Below are 14,776 nucleotides of genomic sequence, written 5' to 3'. Positions count from 1 at the left end.
GAAGCAGCTGGATAACTGAGATCTGTGTACGGTGAAGAGGAAGATAACAGACGGGAGATAACAACATAGAAAGTCTGGCATGTATACATCAAGCCTGCTGCCAACACACTGCACTTGGAATGTAATGTGCTAGAGCCAGACGTCCCCTGCTGCACCAATATTTACTATAGTGTCATACACCAAGCTGTACATTATGCAGCTTTACTTATGTCATATATTATAATCCTAACACATACAGAGCTGCATTCATAATTCCAATTGTTAAAACGTGAAAAAAAACATCGGTATGCTAACCCTTCTAAAATTCATGCAGTGCAACTCTGCTATACAGCGCCATGGAAGATTATGTGATTTGTAAATCAGGCTGCTGTACAACACCAAGAGAAACTGCATCTTCCATAGTGCATCACAAGGGGGCAACAAAATGACATGGCTGCAGTCAAGGTAACAGTAATTCTGCAGAATTGTGAATACAGCTCTGGATGGTAGTAGAGTGATATTCCCACCTGAACATATACAGCATATCGCCAGGACATACATGTCTGACCCCACCACTGGGAGTCATATTTATCTTGAGATAGACAGCTCCCATAACTAATACAGTTTGTGATGCTTTGCTGTTAACACAACTCCCAATAATAAACCTGTATGACCTGTTTCAGATAAATTGCAGAAAATGGCTCATTCTCTTCTTTGCTTCCCAACCACCTCCAGGGCAGGAGGGCCCTGAATCTCGAAGTAGGTGTGGGTCCCAGAGATAAGACCTGCATCTACCAGACATTAAAAGCTATTGTCACAGCATTTTTCCAGGTTTTGGTACCAGTTTACCTTTTTGTGGCATAAAATTCACAGTATTCAGCTTCCCCCACCATGTGCCCCCAGATAGGATGCAGTCCCATTTTTGGCCGCACACATGCAGTAACCCTCCAGTGCTATGAATGAGAAAGAAGGCAACCAATGAGCACAGTTGGAGTAGCACCAGGCCCTCATACAGTACCTGTTTATTTCTGCACCTCTCAGGACATTTCCTTGTTTAAACAGTTTTTCTAGTTCTGCAGCTAACACCCCCAGTTTCAGACAACACGTCCTACAAACAAACTATATTAATGATTACTCCACCTCAAGGGAAAATCATACCAGGAAAAACCTACAAAACCCTGTGAATTTACACAAATTGTATGTACTTATATCAAATAAATGCTTTATTAATAAACAATGCCCAAGTATTCCCATAAAAACATGACCACACAGGGCACTTAAAAACAGGGTGGAGGGACAAGACAAAAATTCCTGTAAAATACACAGTCAAATGACCCAGATCAAATAATCCATCATATAAATAAATGTGCAACATGTCTGCATAACAAGTTCATGTATAATATACCCTTAACCACATAGGGACCCAAAACATATCAAAGGAGAACCAGAGCCCCAAAGTTCTTAATGCAAAGATTACAAAGCTAATAGAAAACGGTAAATAAGCTATGCAATGGTCACCAATCTAACCCTGGTTGGGCTGAGTAGAAAAAAAATGGGTGAACGCCAGTCCTCAAACAGAGAAAAGCCTCAGGTGGTACACTGGAAATAAGACCAGCCGCTAATGGACAAGTTACACAAAGCAGATAAATGCCCCTCCACCGCATCAATGCTTCCTACAACCTGCGCTCATTACACAATTAATAGTGTCATTTCACGTGGGAGAAAATCAGTGACAGAGTACGCACCTCTAATGGTGCGTTTAGACACAGCGATTATCATTGAAAGATTCGCGATAATGATCCCATTTGATCGATAATAATCGGCTTGTGTAAACACAGTGAATGATCAAGCGACGAGCGAGAAACCGTTCATCGTGATCTTTCAATATGTTCTCAAATCGTCGTTGGTAGTTCACTGAAAACTTGCAGATTGCTTAGTGTAAACAGTCTTTCACAGATTCACCCTATGTGTGAGGTGGGCTTAAAGTGTCACTGTCGTGAAATTTTTTTTTGCAGAAATCAATAGTCCAGGCGATTTTAAGAAACTTTGTAATTGGGTTTATTATCCGAAAAATGCATTTTTATCATGAAAAAGCAGTTTGAAGCTCTCCCCCCTGTCTTCATTGTTCTCCTATGGAGAGAGCTAAAGAAAAGACCAAAACAGGACAACAAAGAGTTAATCTACAAATCCCTCACGGGATATCTCTTCTGACCATCACCAGTGACCTGTCTGAGCTCCGATTACAGCTGTCACCCAGCTCCGTGCCTGTAATCCTCTGTTATCTGCTTTCTGCTGCCGGCTAACTCCCTCCTTCCTCCTCCCCCCTCCCCTCTCCCTAGAGCAGACAGGGTACGACTCCTGCAACAAGTCACAATTTTCAGATTTTTCAGATTCAGAGTGGATGAAAAAGAGGAAGGAGGGGGGGACCTGGGAAAAGGCTTTTTACATGCAGATAATGGCAGATTTGGCTAATAAACCCAATTACAAAGTTTCTTAAAATCGCCTGGACTATTGATTTCTGCAAAAAAAAAAATACGACAGTGACTCTTTAAGCGATCTTAAAATGATCGCAAAAACAATTTTTTTCTAACGATTTATCTCTCAGTCTAATGGTGCGTTTACACAGGCAGATTTATCTGACAGATTTTTTAAGCCAAAGCCAGGAACAGACCATACACAGGGAACGGGTCATAAAGGAAAGACTGAGATTTCTCCTCTTTTCAAATCCATTCCTGGCTTTGGTTTCCAAAATCTGTCAGATAAATCTGCCTGTGTAAACGCACCATAAACACTGATTGTTATAGAAACCAAGTAGTTGCCTCAAAATCGTTAAACGGTCAATTGGGCGAATTAATGCTCTGTGTAAATGGACCACAGGAGAAGTTGTGGCAAGGGGATGGCACTGTCTAGTATTGCAGTTGTACGCACATCTACAATCAGGAGGGTGAGTTACAACCAAAATAGCAGCTACTTTTAACCCCAACAGAGGTTATTACCCAGTTTTCTCTGACGGCAAGTGTTTCTAGTAAATAAAGTAATGCCACACATGTTGCTGCTATTGCTGCATAACACTGCAGACTTGCCTTCAAGTGTTTAGGCGAGCTGGATGACAAAAGTCTGTAATGGTTTCCATATTGTTTGTTCCTTCAAACCCTGGAATATCTATTAGAACCTGGATGAATCATGTAAAAACGCATACAAAAGCTGTGATGGTGGCCAAATGGTTGTCACCCAGCTTCCCAGAATCCACGTATGGCAACTCCATCTTATAAAACGCAGATTAATGAGAGTTAAAAGGGTTAACCAGAATTAGAAAAATATGGTCACTCTCTTCTAGAAACAGCATGACTTTTGTATCCAGTCTGGGTGTCGTTTTGCAATGAGGCTTATGCTGCATTTACACGAAGGGATAATTCGCCCAATTAATCGTTTAACGATTTTGAAGCAACGATTTGCTTTTTATAATGATCAGCGTTTAGATGAATAAATCGTTAGAAAATTCGTAAGAATTTTTAGCGAACAACGATTTGAGAACATGTTGAAAGATCAAAATGAACGATTTCTCTCTCGTCGGTTGGTCGCTTGCTGTGTTTACACGGAACGATTTTCACTCAAATGTGATCCGTATTGCGAAAATTCGACCGATAATCGTTCCGGGTAAACGCAGCATTATTCACTTCAATGGAACTGGGTTGCAAAACCAAACCCAAATTGGAACCAAGAGTCATGCTGTTTCTGGAAAAAAAGTAGCCATTTCTTTCTAAGCCTGGATAGCCCCTTTAATGGTGTTCGTATTGATTTTCAATCCTTTTATTGCATGGTCTAAAAAGCCTCTCCTAACCTGGGCTAGCTTTGTGCCCCTTATTCTTTCCCCCGTTGGTTTTAGGATGCTGTGAATGTCTGCAAACAGTGTAACACAGGATGAGTCACCTCACAAGAAGCAAGGACTGTGCCAGGGTAGGGGCCAAGGGCCGCGCCAGAGGAGGGGGCGAGAGGCTGATCTGATGGGAAGATTAGGATGATAATCACAAGACACAAGGGAGGGTGACAACAAAGGAAAGAGACTGCAGCTGGAAGTGATAGCATCAGCGTAACAAACCATGCATCAGAATAACAGTCAGGAAAATCTGTTTTGTGGCATGCGTGGAATCAGCAAAGTGCATGTAAACACCCCCCATTAGACAACAGTGATGCCAAGACACTGGTGACCTATATCAGTGGTTTCCAACAGCTGTGAAACTATAACTCCCAACATGCATGGTCATTGCTCAGCAACATTTGTAGCTTTCTGTGAGTTGTGGTTCCACAACAGGTGGACAGTCACAGGCTACTGGACCATACGACATCATCACTCTCTGGCCGCCTATAGCACCAGGATATTCCACAGACAGATCAGTACAAGCAATAACATTTATTGTCTCCTCCTCCACTCTCCCTCCCGCAGGCACAGGATCCACACGACTGGATAATTTCATCAGAAGCCAATTATCCTCCCTGTAGTCTGAGGGCTGTGGGAGGTAAAACAGATCACTAGAAGGAAACTGATACAAACATGACAGACACAAACATAGATGATGCCATACAGAATACAGGAAAACATCAATGAATTTACATCCCACAAATGAGCCACCAGGTAACAGATACTGGGTAAGAGCTGACACCCTCCATAACAGAGCCCTATTATGCTGCGTTTACACAGAACGATAATTCGCCCGATCGTACGATTAACAATTTCGAAGTAACAATTTTTTTTATAAAGTTTAGACGGAACGATATATCGTACGGTAAAATCGTTTTGCGATCGCTTAAGCCTATCTCGCACATAAGTAAAATCGGTGAACGACTGTTTACACGGAACGATCTGCGAATTTTTTGCGAACGACGATTTAAGAACATGTTCAAAGATCAAAATGAACGATTTCTCGCTCGTCGTTCGATCGTTCGCTGCGTTTACACGTACGATTATCGTTTGAATTTGATCTTTACCGTGCAAGTTCGCACGATAATCGTTCCGTGTAAAAGCAGCATTAGTGTTGTCACAGCATTTTAAAGACCCTGAACCCTGGCACATCAGTCAGCTTCGTTATATCTGCTTTTGTATTTGCTTACCTTGGTCACTGAACCAAGTGGCTCAGGATGACCCGAGTGGATTATTGGTAAATAATGATTTATAGTACACCCTGTATGAAGGATATACCCTGCATGAAGCATATACTGTACAGTGTTGTGGGAATGGATTTGTCCCTCACCTGACTTCTATCTTTTTGTATAACCCAATGGTGCTGGAGATTTAGGTCACAAGCTGATGGGCAGGCATTCTCTTTTAGGACTTAATAGAAATCGCAATTCCTAGTTCCATTAGTTATGACCAGTGCTGGTCCTGCAGAAACAATGCTGCCCAAACCATTCCACCACCATCAGGTCATGTGGCATCATGTTTTTTTGTGGAAGAAGATGTTGGCCTTACACCAAATGTAATAGGAGCCATTTCATCTAAATGTTCTTGGCAGGATCAGCTTGTTCTTTGTTGGTCACAATGGGTTCCTAGCTCCTAACCGTCCAATGGTTGCCATTTTTGCAGTGTCTTTCTGATTGTGGAATCACATACTAATTTAGGTAAGTTTTTTTTTTTTTTTTTTTACTTTTAGTCATTTGTTTGATACCCTCTTGGTGAAATTGTGGTAAAACAGAAACTGCTGGCTCACCAGGGATATACCCCCTATAGAGTCTGTCCTTACCCAAATGAAACATTACTTGCGGATGGACCAGCTTGATGCCAAACCAGCTAGGGAACAGAGGGCGAGGTCATTTTTCAAGAAGGGGAAAACGTTTATAGTAACCTTTTTAGACCAAACTGAAATCAGGAAGGTGATGTTGCCTTTTCGAAACACCACATGGTACCTTAAAGCAGATGTGGCAGACTCTTTAGGTATCCTTAAATTTGTGACTGAGATACAAGATTTATAAGTCTGGTGTTTGTGAGATCCTATTCCTGCGAGTGAGTGTGTGTGTGTGGGGGGGGGGGTTAGCCTATAGGGGTGGGAAGGGGTGTTTTTTGTATAATCTGCTGACATGTTATATGGAAAAAAAATTGAAAATAAAAAAAAAAAATGTTTTGGGGAAAAAAAAAAAACACAGAAACACTGGTCTACATTTGTGGACTGCTTTTTGGAGACATTCTGTATGTTTCACATTACCAGACTGGTTGTACCTAGATACAAGGTTACAACTGGTTCAGCAGGAATCATGGCGGGTGTGACTAGTGGAATTCATCCCAATCCTTACGTTAATTTGGTTAACTGGCTGACTTAGGGTGTGTGTTTGCACAGAGATATTTATCTGGCAGATTTTTGAAGCCAAAGCCAGGAACAGACTGTAAACAAAGAACATGTCATAAAGGAAAGACTGAGATTTCTTTTCAAATCTATTCCTGGCTTTGGCTTCAAAAATCTGTCAGAAATCTCTGCATGTAAAGGCCCCCTAAGCTAAGGGGACAACAGCTTCACATGGGGCCTAAATAGCATTCTTCCTTCAATAAATGAATGCATCATTTACAAACAACATTTTATATAATTTAATCTAATATTAAAGGTAGATGATAATGTAAAAAATTCAAGTGTATGAAATATGCAAAGACAGAAGACATTGGGAAGAGGGTTAAATACTTTTTACACCCTGAGTTGGAGTGATGGCAACTCCCCCTCCTGTGTGATATTTGCTGCTATTACTGTATGTCATGCTCCAGATGTAATAGTGCAGCATGGAGGGATCTGTATTATCGCCCATGCAGTATATCTCCTCATAGAATTGTGCTCACTTCTTCATTCCCGACCAGTGAAGCAGAAACTTTCTCCTCTCACAATCTTATGATGAGATTTGTGTACTGGAAGATACTATAAAACCTACATTTCTGTATATGGGGAGCACCTGGATGGCCAGGTCCATCACATTCTAACAGAAGAGTCAAATCTGATTTGAAGGAGATGAACACTAACATTGCTGATAAAATCTGACAGATCACTGAATTACATCCCCCAAAAATTCTTCATCATTAGTTTCCATTGTAGTTTACATAATTTATGCTAGTAAGCACCCACCTAAATCAATAGGACCTTTGCAGAACTAAAGGGCCACAACTGCTACACATGACATGAGGCATGCATCCTTAGCTCTCTTCTTCCCAAGCTTTTTAGACCAAGTCCTATCTTTAAGGCATTATCCAGGGTTAGAAAACACATTGCGAAAACAGTGACACCACTATCTTCTGGTTGTGTGTGGTGTTACAATTTAGCCTGGATAACCCCTTTAAATGATCACTAACCTTTCAACTAACATTTTAGGGTAAGCCATCTTGTATGCACGTGAGGAGTTTCTGGCCATACTATATATGGGTATATGGCATTTTATCAGTTTTTCCCCTCTGCATGCGTCTTCTCAAATTTTCAGTTGTCCCTAAGATATTGGGTTAAGTCTGTAATATTGTCACCCATACATTACACACATGCAGAGTAGGAAATCCTGCTCAGTATAAGCTGTAAACCATGCACTGGTGTGAGACATAACACTCATTACAAGTTGCTGCAGTCTGTGTGCTTCTCTCTGTCTCACATTCTTAGGCAGCATATCACTTGATCCATCAGTGAACAATGAGTTTAAGATGAGGGGAGGGGAGAGGAGATGGGTGGGAGAAAAATGGCCTCATAGGGGAAGGAAGTTTATTTTCCTCTATAAAGATATATTTAGAAATGAGCGAATAGTAAAATTTTCTAAAGCTTGAAATTCAATTTGAATAGACTGTGATGCTCGACTATATCGAGACCAATTGAAGTAAATGGGAGATACATGCTTGATTTTTGGAAACCTAAATTTGACCACTTGGAGGTCACCAAGTCCACAATGACATCTCAGACATTGATGTAAACACCCCTGGAATGCAACTGGGACAGCAAGGGAAAGCGTGCCTGGGTGCATCTAACATGCCGAAGTAACAGTATTACGCCACTATCACAGCCTATCAACTATACATTTCAAACACAACATAACTTCTGTCTAAAGTGGAAAAAATACAAGGAAACCTTCTTTCCTCTACCTTAGTATGGACAGAAAGCAAAATTGTAAGAAAAAGAAAAATTTTCCAACACCCCTTTATGACAACCACAGATGGAACAGGCAAGGGGAAAATCAAACAGCACCCACAGCTAATTGTCATTGTGTGTGTTTGTATGATGTGGTCAGACATGTCCTACACATAAAGTGGTGTGGGTATTATGGAAACCATGTAAAAATTGAATTTGAGGCCCTTGAGGTGGCCCTCTAAAAATTATGTTTTACATATGGAGGCAGGCAATACGTAACAAATTTTTTAAACCTTGCGAAGAGTGCAATAAACTGTCCTGAGTTCTTATAGTTGGAGGTCACATGAGTAAGCCAACCAATGTGTGTAGACGCTGTTCTCGCCATGCCAGTGTGTTCCTAGGGCCTGTCACCAAGCACAAAGCATGTTGTGAGGAGCAATGAATTTTTACTGCATTTTCACTCAGATACTCGGCTGAAAACGAATTTTATCAAATAGTGTTATATATGATCGAGTACTACTCCCTCATGTCTAGATATTTAACAAAGTTGTACAATTGATATTTCCAAAGCTCGTTAAAAAGTTATGGAACAAGTTAAATTTCTGGAACTAGAAAATCAACTATTGGTCACAGAGATGGGTACACAGACATCATAGAGCTCAGTGGGAAGCATATCTGTGTGTGCTATGTATCTGTGTGTTCACCGATTTCATTGGTGGCCGGGCTTAAACTACATCAAACTCTGATATGTGTACACTAGTGGGTATGTACCATTGTTGAAAGGGATTTGTGCAGTCTCTCACGGCCATGCAAGTGGGGGCACTCAAAGTGATTACCTGGGCAGCACAAAAAAAAAAAAAAAAGTTTATATGTTGCTAGAAAAAAAAAAATCAAACACATCCTCACTTACCTGAGTCCCTCGCAGCTCTTGCCCTGCTGCCTACTGGTTCCCTGCTTGTCAATCTTCTCCCGTTCAACCAATCACTGACTGAGGTAAGACACTGCTACACTTATTGATTGGCTGAGTAAGCCATTACTGCCAAGATGAATCTGTTTCAGAAGTAGGAAGAGGGGTGACAATGAGGGGAACAGAAGACATCACAGCAGGGGGACCCAGGTAGGTGGATGTGTCTTTACTTTTTTTCCCCCATGCCCCTCTAGAAGCATGTAAATTTTGTGGCTCAGATAACACTTTTAAGGTAGTCATGTACCTTTAATATCCTTTGGCCAACAAGTAACTTTCCCATGCTCCCCATGACATGGCCTGTGTTCTCGCTTTGTTTCTAGCAATGCTCATTGTCGATAATTGGCGATGTAAAAGGGCCCTAAACTGCAGCAGCAAACTGATAATGCTAAACCCACGGTGCTTGTTACAAGAGAGCCAGATCGGCTACACCAGATGTGTGACAATGCATGCAGGACTAGATACGTTTTCAGCCACTGAAGGCTAATAGTGTTTCTACTTACTGAGAGCAAACAGAGATCTAGCGTATTACAGGGCTCCTTCACCTCACAGGAACTGAGCTGTAATACCACAATAAAGCTGAGGACAAGAGAGAGGCAGTTACTAGGGGGGGGAAATCAAAAAAAAATTTTCTAATCCTGGATAACCCCTTTAATTAAGTATATTAGATAGCTGCTCTTTAAAGGGCCTTCACACAGGTTGGTAATGCAGTTGTCCGGCATGCGGAGTGTTGGAGTTTGACAACAGCTGGGGGCTGGACACTGAAGTTCTCCCCCTCAGATACAGCAGGAAAAGCTCCCTGAAAATACTCAGACAATTCAGATTAAAAGACATTAAAATGAGGATTACTATTCTGCATTCTCAAAAGGACATTAGCAGATAAAGCCCCCGGACACCACTGATTGGTTGTAATCCTAGCAAACCCCCCTCCCCCAATAGTCTCAACAAAATGTTATCTGGATTGTAAGAAAAAGTAATGTCGCTGAAATAGGTCAAGTCTGCTAGTGGAAGGCCTCAGGAGCCTAGATGGGTATGGGTTAATGAGGACTGCCTTGATGTATGCTTGAAGAAGGTTCTAGACTGCACAGCAAAAGCAGCTTCAACCTCCCCCCTCCCCCCCACCTCCTCATCATCATACGATCTAGAGTCTATGCACTACTGTCTACCTATTATACTATCGTAATAAAAACCCTTCGCTGGCCCTCCCCCAATAAAGCAGAAGAGCATTTGGGGGGTGGGGTGCAGCTTCTGCTCCCCCATATAGGCAGCTCTGTGATCTGCAGTGATGAGCTCCCCTGCAGATGCTCCAGACACAAGATGTCATTTACTATGAGTCAACTCTGCAGAACTCAGGATCCTATTTAAAGGCACATGTAAAAGAACAATGAAGGTGACCGGACACCCAGCTATATCCATGGGTGATACAGAAGGGTTTGTGTCTAAAGTCACAAATAATGAGTAGCACAAGGACAATTAAAGAGTCTATTAACCCTTTAATACGTCTCCGAGCAGTCTGGAAATAATGACAGTTCTAGAGGGGTTAGGGATCAGTAACATTCAGCTTGTGTAATCTCCGCTGACGTCCTGATAATACACACTGTTAACATGTGTCTGTTTATTGATTCTGGATCACAGATATGTTGTAATGACTATGTCTGGGCTTCCAGCCGTGACAGACCTTACACTAGCGAACAAGGAAAATGACATTATAAATAGGTGGCAATAAATAATTGTGGTTTAACATCTCCAGGTGACACACAAAGCTGAACACAGAACACAGCTCAACTGTTAAGTTGTTATATTAATGGGAACATAGAAGATCAGGAAGCTCCAGCATAGTGAGAGTTAACCAGTGCCACCTGCCTGGAGCATGACATGTCACTGTGACACTAGGCGTGCTACAAAGACAGGCAGGGAAGGGGTTAACAGGCGGCCCTGGCCTATCTCACTATGTAAGTATTTATCTACAGGGATCTCAGATGATACAATGTGACAAAAGTTCAGAGCTGCTGCCTGGAATACTATGTGTAGGGGACCATTGCCTGGACATTTAGGGAATCTGTCTGTGCAGGAAGCTCCTGTGCCAGATCGCAGGGCTCATACACTGCTTAGAGGTGTAACATCAGGAGGACCCAAAGCACACAGCGCAGGCAACTAATGGGGAAATACACTAAACACTCACAGCCACATTTCCTCATGGCCAGTGGTTGTTCCCGTAATACAGGAGGCGTATATACATCAACAATCATATACTAGAACAGGGTAGAGACCAACACAGCAACCCTCCAACTACACCCGCAGATATAGCTGTACACACTTATACATGCTGCCATATGGACACACTATGCACACACACAGTATATACATTACACCCTCATACACAGACTACCACTCTTCTCCGTCTCAGCTGTTTCCCCTGCAGGCAGTGACAAGTGTGCTTCCCCCAGCACCGTGGCCCTTCCACCCTCCTCCGTGCCGGGGCCCCTCTTACCTGTGTGTCCAGCTCTGGAGCCTGAGCTGCTGCCAGTCCCCCTCTCCTCAGCCCCTGCTGCCTGCTTCGTGCCCACTCACACACTGGCAGCAGCTGGCAGCTCTCCACGCATGCGCGACTCAGAACCCAAGGCCATGTTACTCCACCCACCGATCTGTGCACGCAGAGACTACTGGGAAACGTAGTTTTCAGGATAGTGGCGTCCCAGTAAAGTCCAGTAGCATCACTTCCCCGGCAGGTGAGTGGGATCTCGCAGCCATCCCCGGCGCTGACTGTCTGCTGGCTGACGTGACAGGGTGAGATCCTGGGGATGCTAGGTGCTGTGTACTTAGGCTGCCGGTAACGGAGCGGCTTACCGGAGCTCCGGCTGCAGCCAGCGAGTGTGACCTGTCCCATCCTGGAAGGGTAAACCGGAGCCCACCGGCCTCTCCTGACGCTGGGGGATCCCGGGGCCCGTACAGGTCAGACATACACAAGCGGGCAAGCGGCTTATCATCAACTAGTGGAATCCTGATAGACCGTGCGGATATGTTCCGCCTCATATTCACCATCTCTGCTTACTGCTCAGGAGGCCATACATCCCACTGACTGACTCTGCCGGACGGCAGACTGTTGTATCTACTACTGCCTGCACACAGGCCAGAAGAACAACTACTGCCTGAATATAGGCCAGAAGAACAACTACTGCCTGCATGTAGACCAGAAGAACAACTACTGCCTGAATATAGGCCAGAAGAACAACTACTGCCTGCATGTAGGCTAGAAGAACAACTACTGTCTGCATGTAGGCTAGAAGAACAACTACTGCCTGCATGTAGGCCAGAAGAACAACTACTGTCTGCATGTAGACCAGAAAAACTACTGCCTGCATGTAGGCCAGAAGAACAACTACTGCCTGAATATAGGCCAGACAAACAACTACTGCCTGCATGTAGGTCAGAAGAACTACTGCCTGCATGTAGGCCAGAAGAAAACTACTGCCTGAATGTAGGCTAGAAGAGCAACTACTGCCTGCATGTAGGCCAGAAGAACAACTACTGCCTGAATGTAGGCCAGAAGAACAACTACTGCCTGAATGTAGGCCAGAAGAACAACTACTGCCTGAATGTAGGCCAGAAGAACAACTACTGCCTGAATGTAGGCCAGAAGAACAACTACTGCCTGCATGTAGGCCAGAAGAACAACTACTGCCTGAATGTAGGCCAGAAGAACAACTACTGCCTGAATGTAGGCCAGAAGAACAACTACTGCCTGAATGTAGGCCAGAAGAACAACTACTGCCTGCATGTAGGCCAGAAGAACAACTACTGCCTGAATGTAGGCCAGAAGAACAACTACTGCCTGAATGTAGGCCAGAAGAACAACTACTGCCTGAATGTAGGCTAGAAGAACAACTACTGCCTGCATGTAGACCAGAAGAACAACTACTGCCTGAATGTACGCTAGACAAACTACTGCCTGCATGTAGGCCAGAACAACTACTGCCTGAATATAGGCCAGAACAACTACTGCCTGAATATAGGCTAGAAGAGCAACTACTGCCTGAATATAGGCTAGAAGAGCAACTACTGCCTGAATATAGGCTAGAAGAGCAACTACTGCCTGCATGTAGGCCAGTGTCACCACTGCTTCCTAGTGAATAGATAGGCTGCATCCCCAGTGTTACCATTTCTTACTAGTGAATGGATGGGCTGCATCCCCAGTGTCACCACTGCTCTCAAGGGAATGGATGGGCTGCGTTCTCCGTGTCACTACTGCTGACTAGTAAATGGATAGGCTGCATCCCCAGTGTCACCACTGCTCTCAAGGGAATGGATGGGCTGCGTTCTCCGTGTCACCACTGCTGACTAGTAAATGGGCAGGCTACATTCTCAGTGACGTTACCACTGCACACTAGTGAATGGATAGGCTGTATTCTCAGTGATATAATTGCTGCACACTAGTGAATGAATAGGAAAAAAGTGAGATGTACAATCCCAGAGGTAGGTAGACAGATATGTCTCCACTTATTAGTACAAACAAACAAACAAAACAATTAAGTATAGAAATAAGTGGTAGACTGACTACTAGGTAAAGCAGTGTCAAACAGATTTATTCAGTGGGTATACTAGTTATGTACAAAGAGCTACGTACCGTAGCATCAATCAGGTTTGGCATAAACCACACAGTATAAAGACTGACACCCTAGTCTTTATACTGTGTGGTTTATGCCAAACCTGATTGATGCTATGGTACGTAGCTACATAACTAGTATACCCACAAAATAAATCTGTTTGACACTGCTTTACCTAGTAGTCAGTCTACCACTTATTTCTATACTTAATTGTTTAGTGAATGGATAGGCTGCATTCTCAGTGATGTCACCGCTGCTCTCTAGTGAATGGATAGGCTGCATTCTCAGTGATGTCACCGCTGCTCTCTAGTGAATGGATAGGCTGCATTCTCAGTGATGTCACCGCTGCTCTCTAGTGAATGGATAGGCTGCATTCTCAGTGATGTCACTACTGCTCTCTAGTGATGGATAGGCTGCATTCTCAGTGATGTCACAGCTACTCTCTAGTTGTTAGTCTGCACTCTCCATAATGTCACCTCTGCTCTCTAGTGAATAAGCGATATAACCACAACTATCACATCACATATACCTTTTCTCCATTTCTATGAACATAATGCTTAATTATCCCTAGAACATACACGCAAGTATAAAGTTAAACCAAGACCTGTACATCAAGGGGCAGAGGGTCTGGTACAATGTGCTGAGACAGCAACATCTTTAGCTTTGTAAGCAGAGCAAACTGAGAAGGTATTAGCACAACAACTGTGGACATAGTGGGCGATTTCTCAAGCAGTCTTACAGTAAGCATGGTTGCTATGGGCAACAAAGAACAATCCCAGCTCACTTTTATTTTACTAGCAGAGCTGTGATTGGTTGATGGACATTCTTACAGTAAGACTACTTAATAAGTGTCCCCCAATGTCTGTACAGACCATAGCCAATGCCTCCTTTATCCCGACAAACAAAATGCCTCACTCTGGGCAGTCAGGAAGAGGCAAATGCAATGTGTCACCTTATTCTCTCCCATTATATAAATCCAGCATGAACATCTTTCTCACAGCCCATTACATGGAAAGATTATCGTACAAAAATTTGTTATATCGTTCAAATTTAAGCAATAATCTTTCAGTGTATACAGAGGCATCAACCTAATGAAAACTACGCTGGCGGACTCTTGCATCTCCGCTGGTCCCATAGGCTTCATTCTATGGTTT

The 14,776-nt window shown here is 43.1% G+C and overlaps 1 protein-coding gene across 2 annotated transcripts in view; it reads right to left on the bottom strand.

Moving 5' to 3' along the window:
* The window catches only part of KIAA0513 (KIAA0513 ortholog), a 47,013-nt gene extending 35,357 nt beyond the window's left edge, over positions 1–11,656 (bottom strand). Inside the window, exon 1 of one of the 2 annotated variants that reach the window (XM_069966304.1) lies at positions 11,510–11,656. The gene's annotated coding sequence lies outside the window, so the exon portion shown is untranslated. The remainder of the gene's footprint in view (positions 1–11,509) is intronic. The other variant, XM_069966305.1, reaches the window with a different exon arrangement.
* Positions 11,657–14,776: the final 3,120 nt, after the last annotated feature.

This window comes from Dendropsophus ebraccatus, chromosome 4 (genome assembly GCF_027789765.1).
Source record: "Dendropsophus ebraccatus isolate aDenEbr1 chromosome 4, aDenEbr1.pat, whole genome shotgun sequence".
In the NCBI taxonomy this organism is placed as follows: Eukaryota; Metazoa; Chordata; class Amphibia; order Anura; family Hylidae; genus Dendropsophus; species Dendropsophus ebraccatus.
This window is presented reverse-complemented; position numbering and strand designations above follow the sequence as displayed.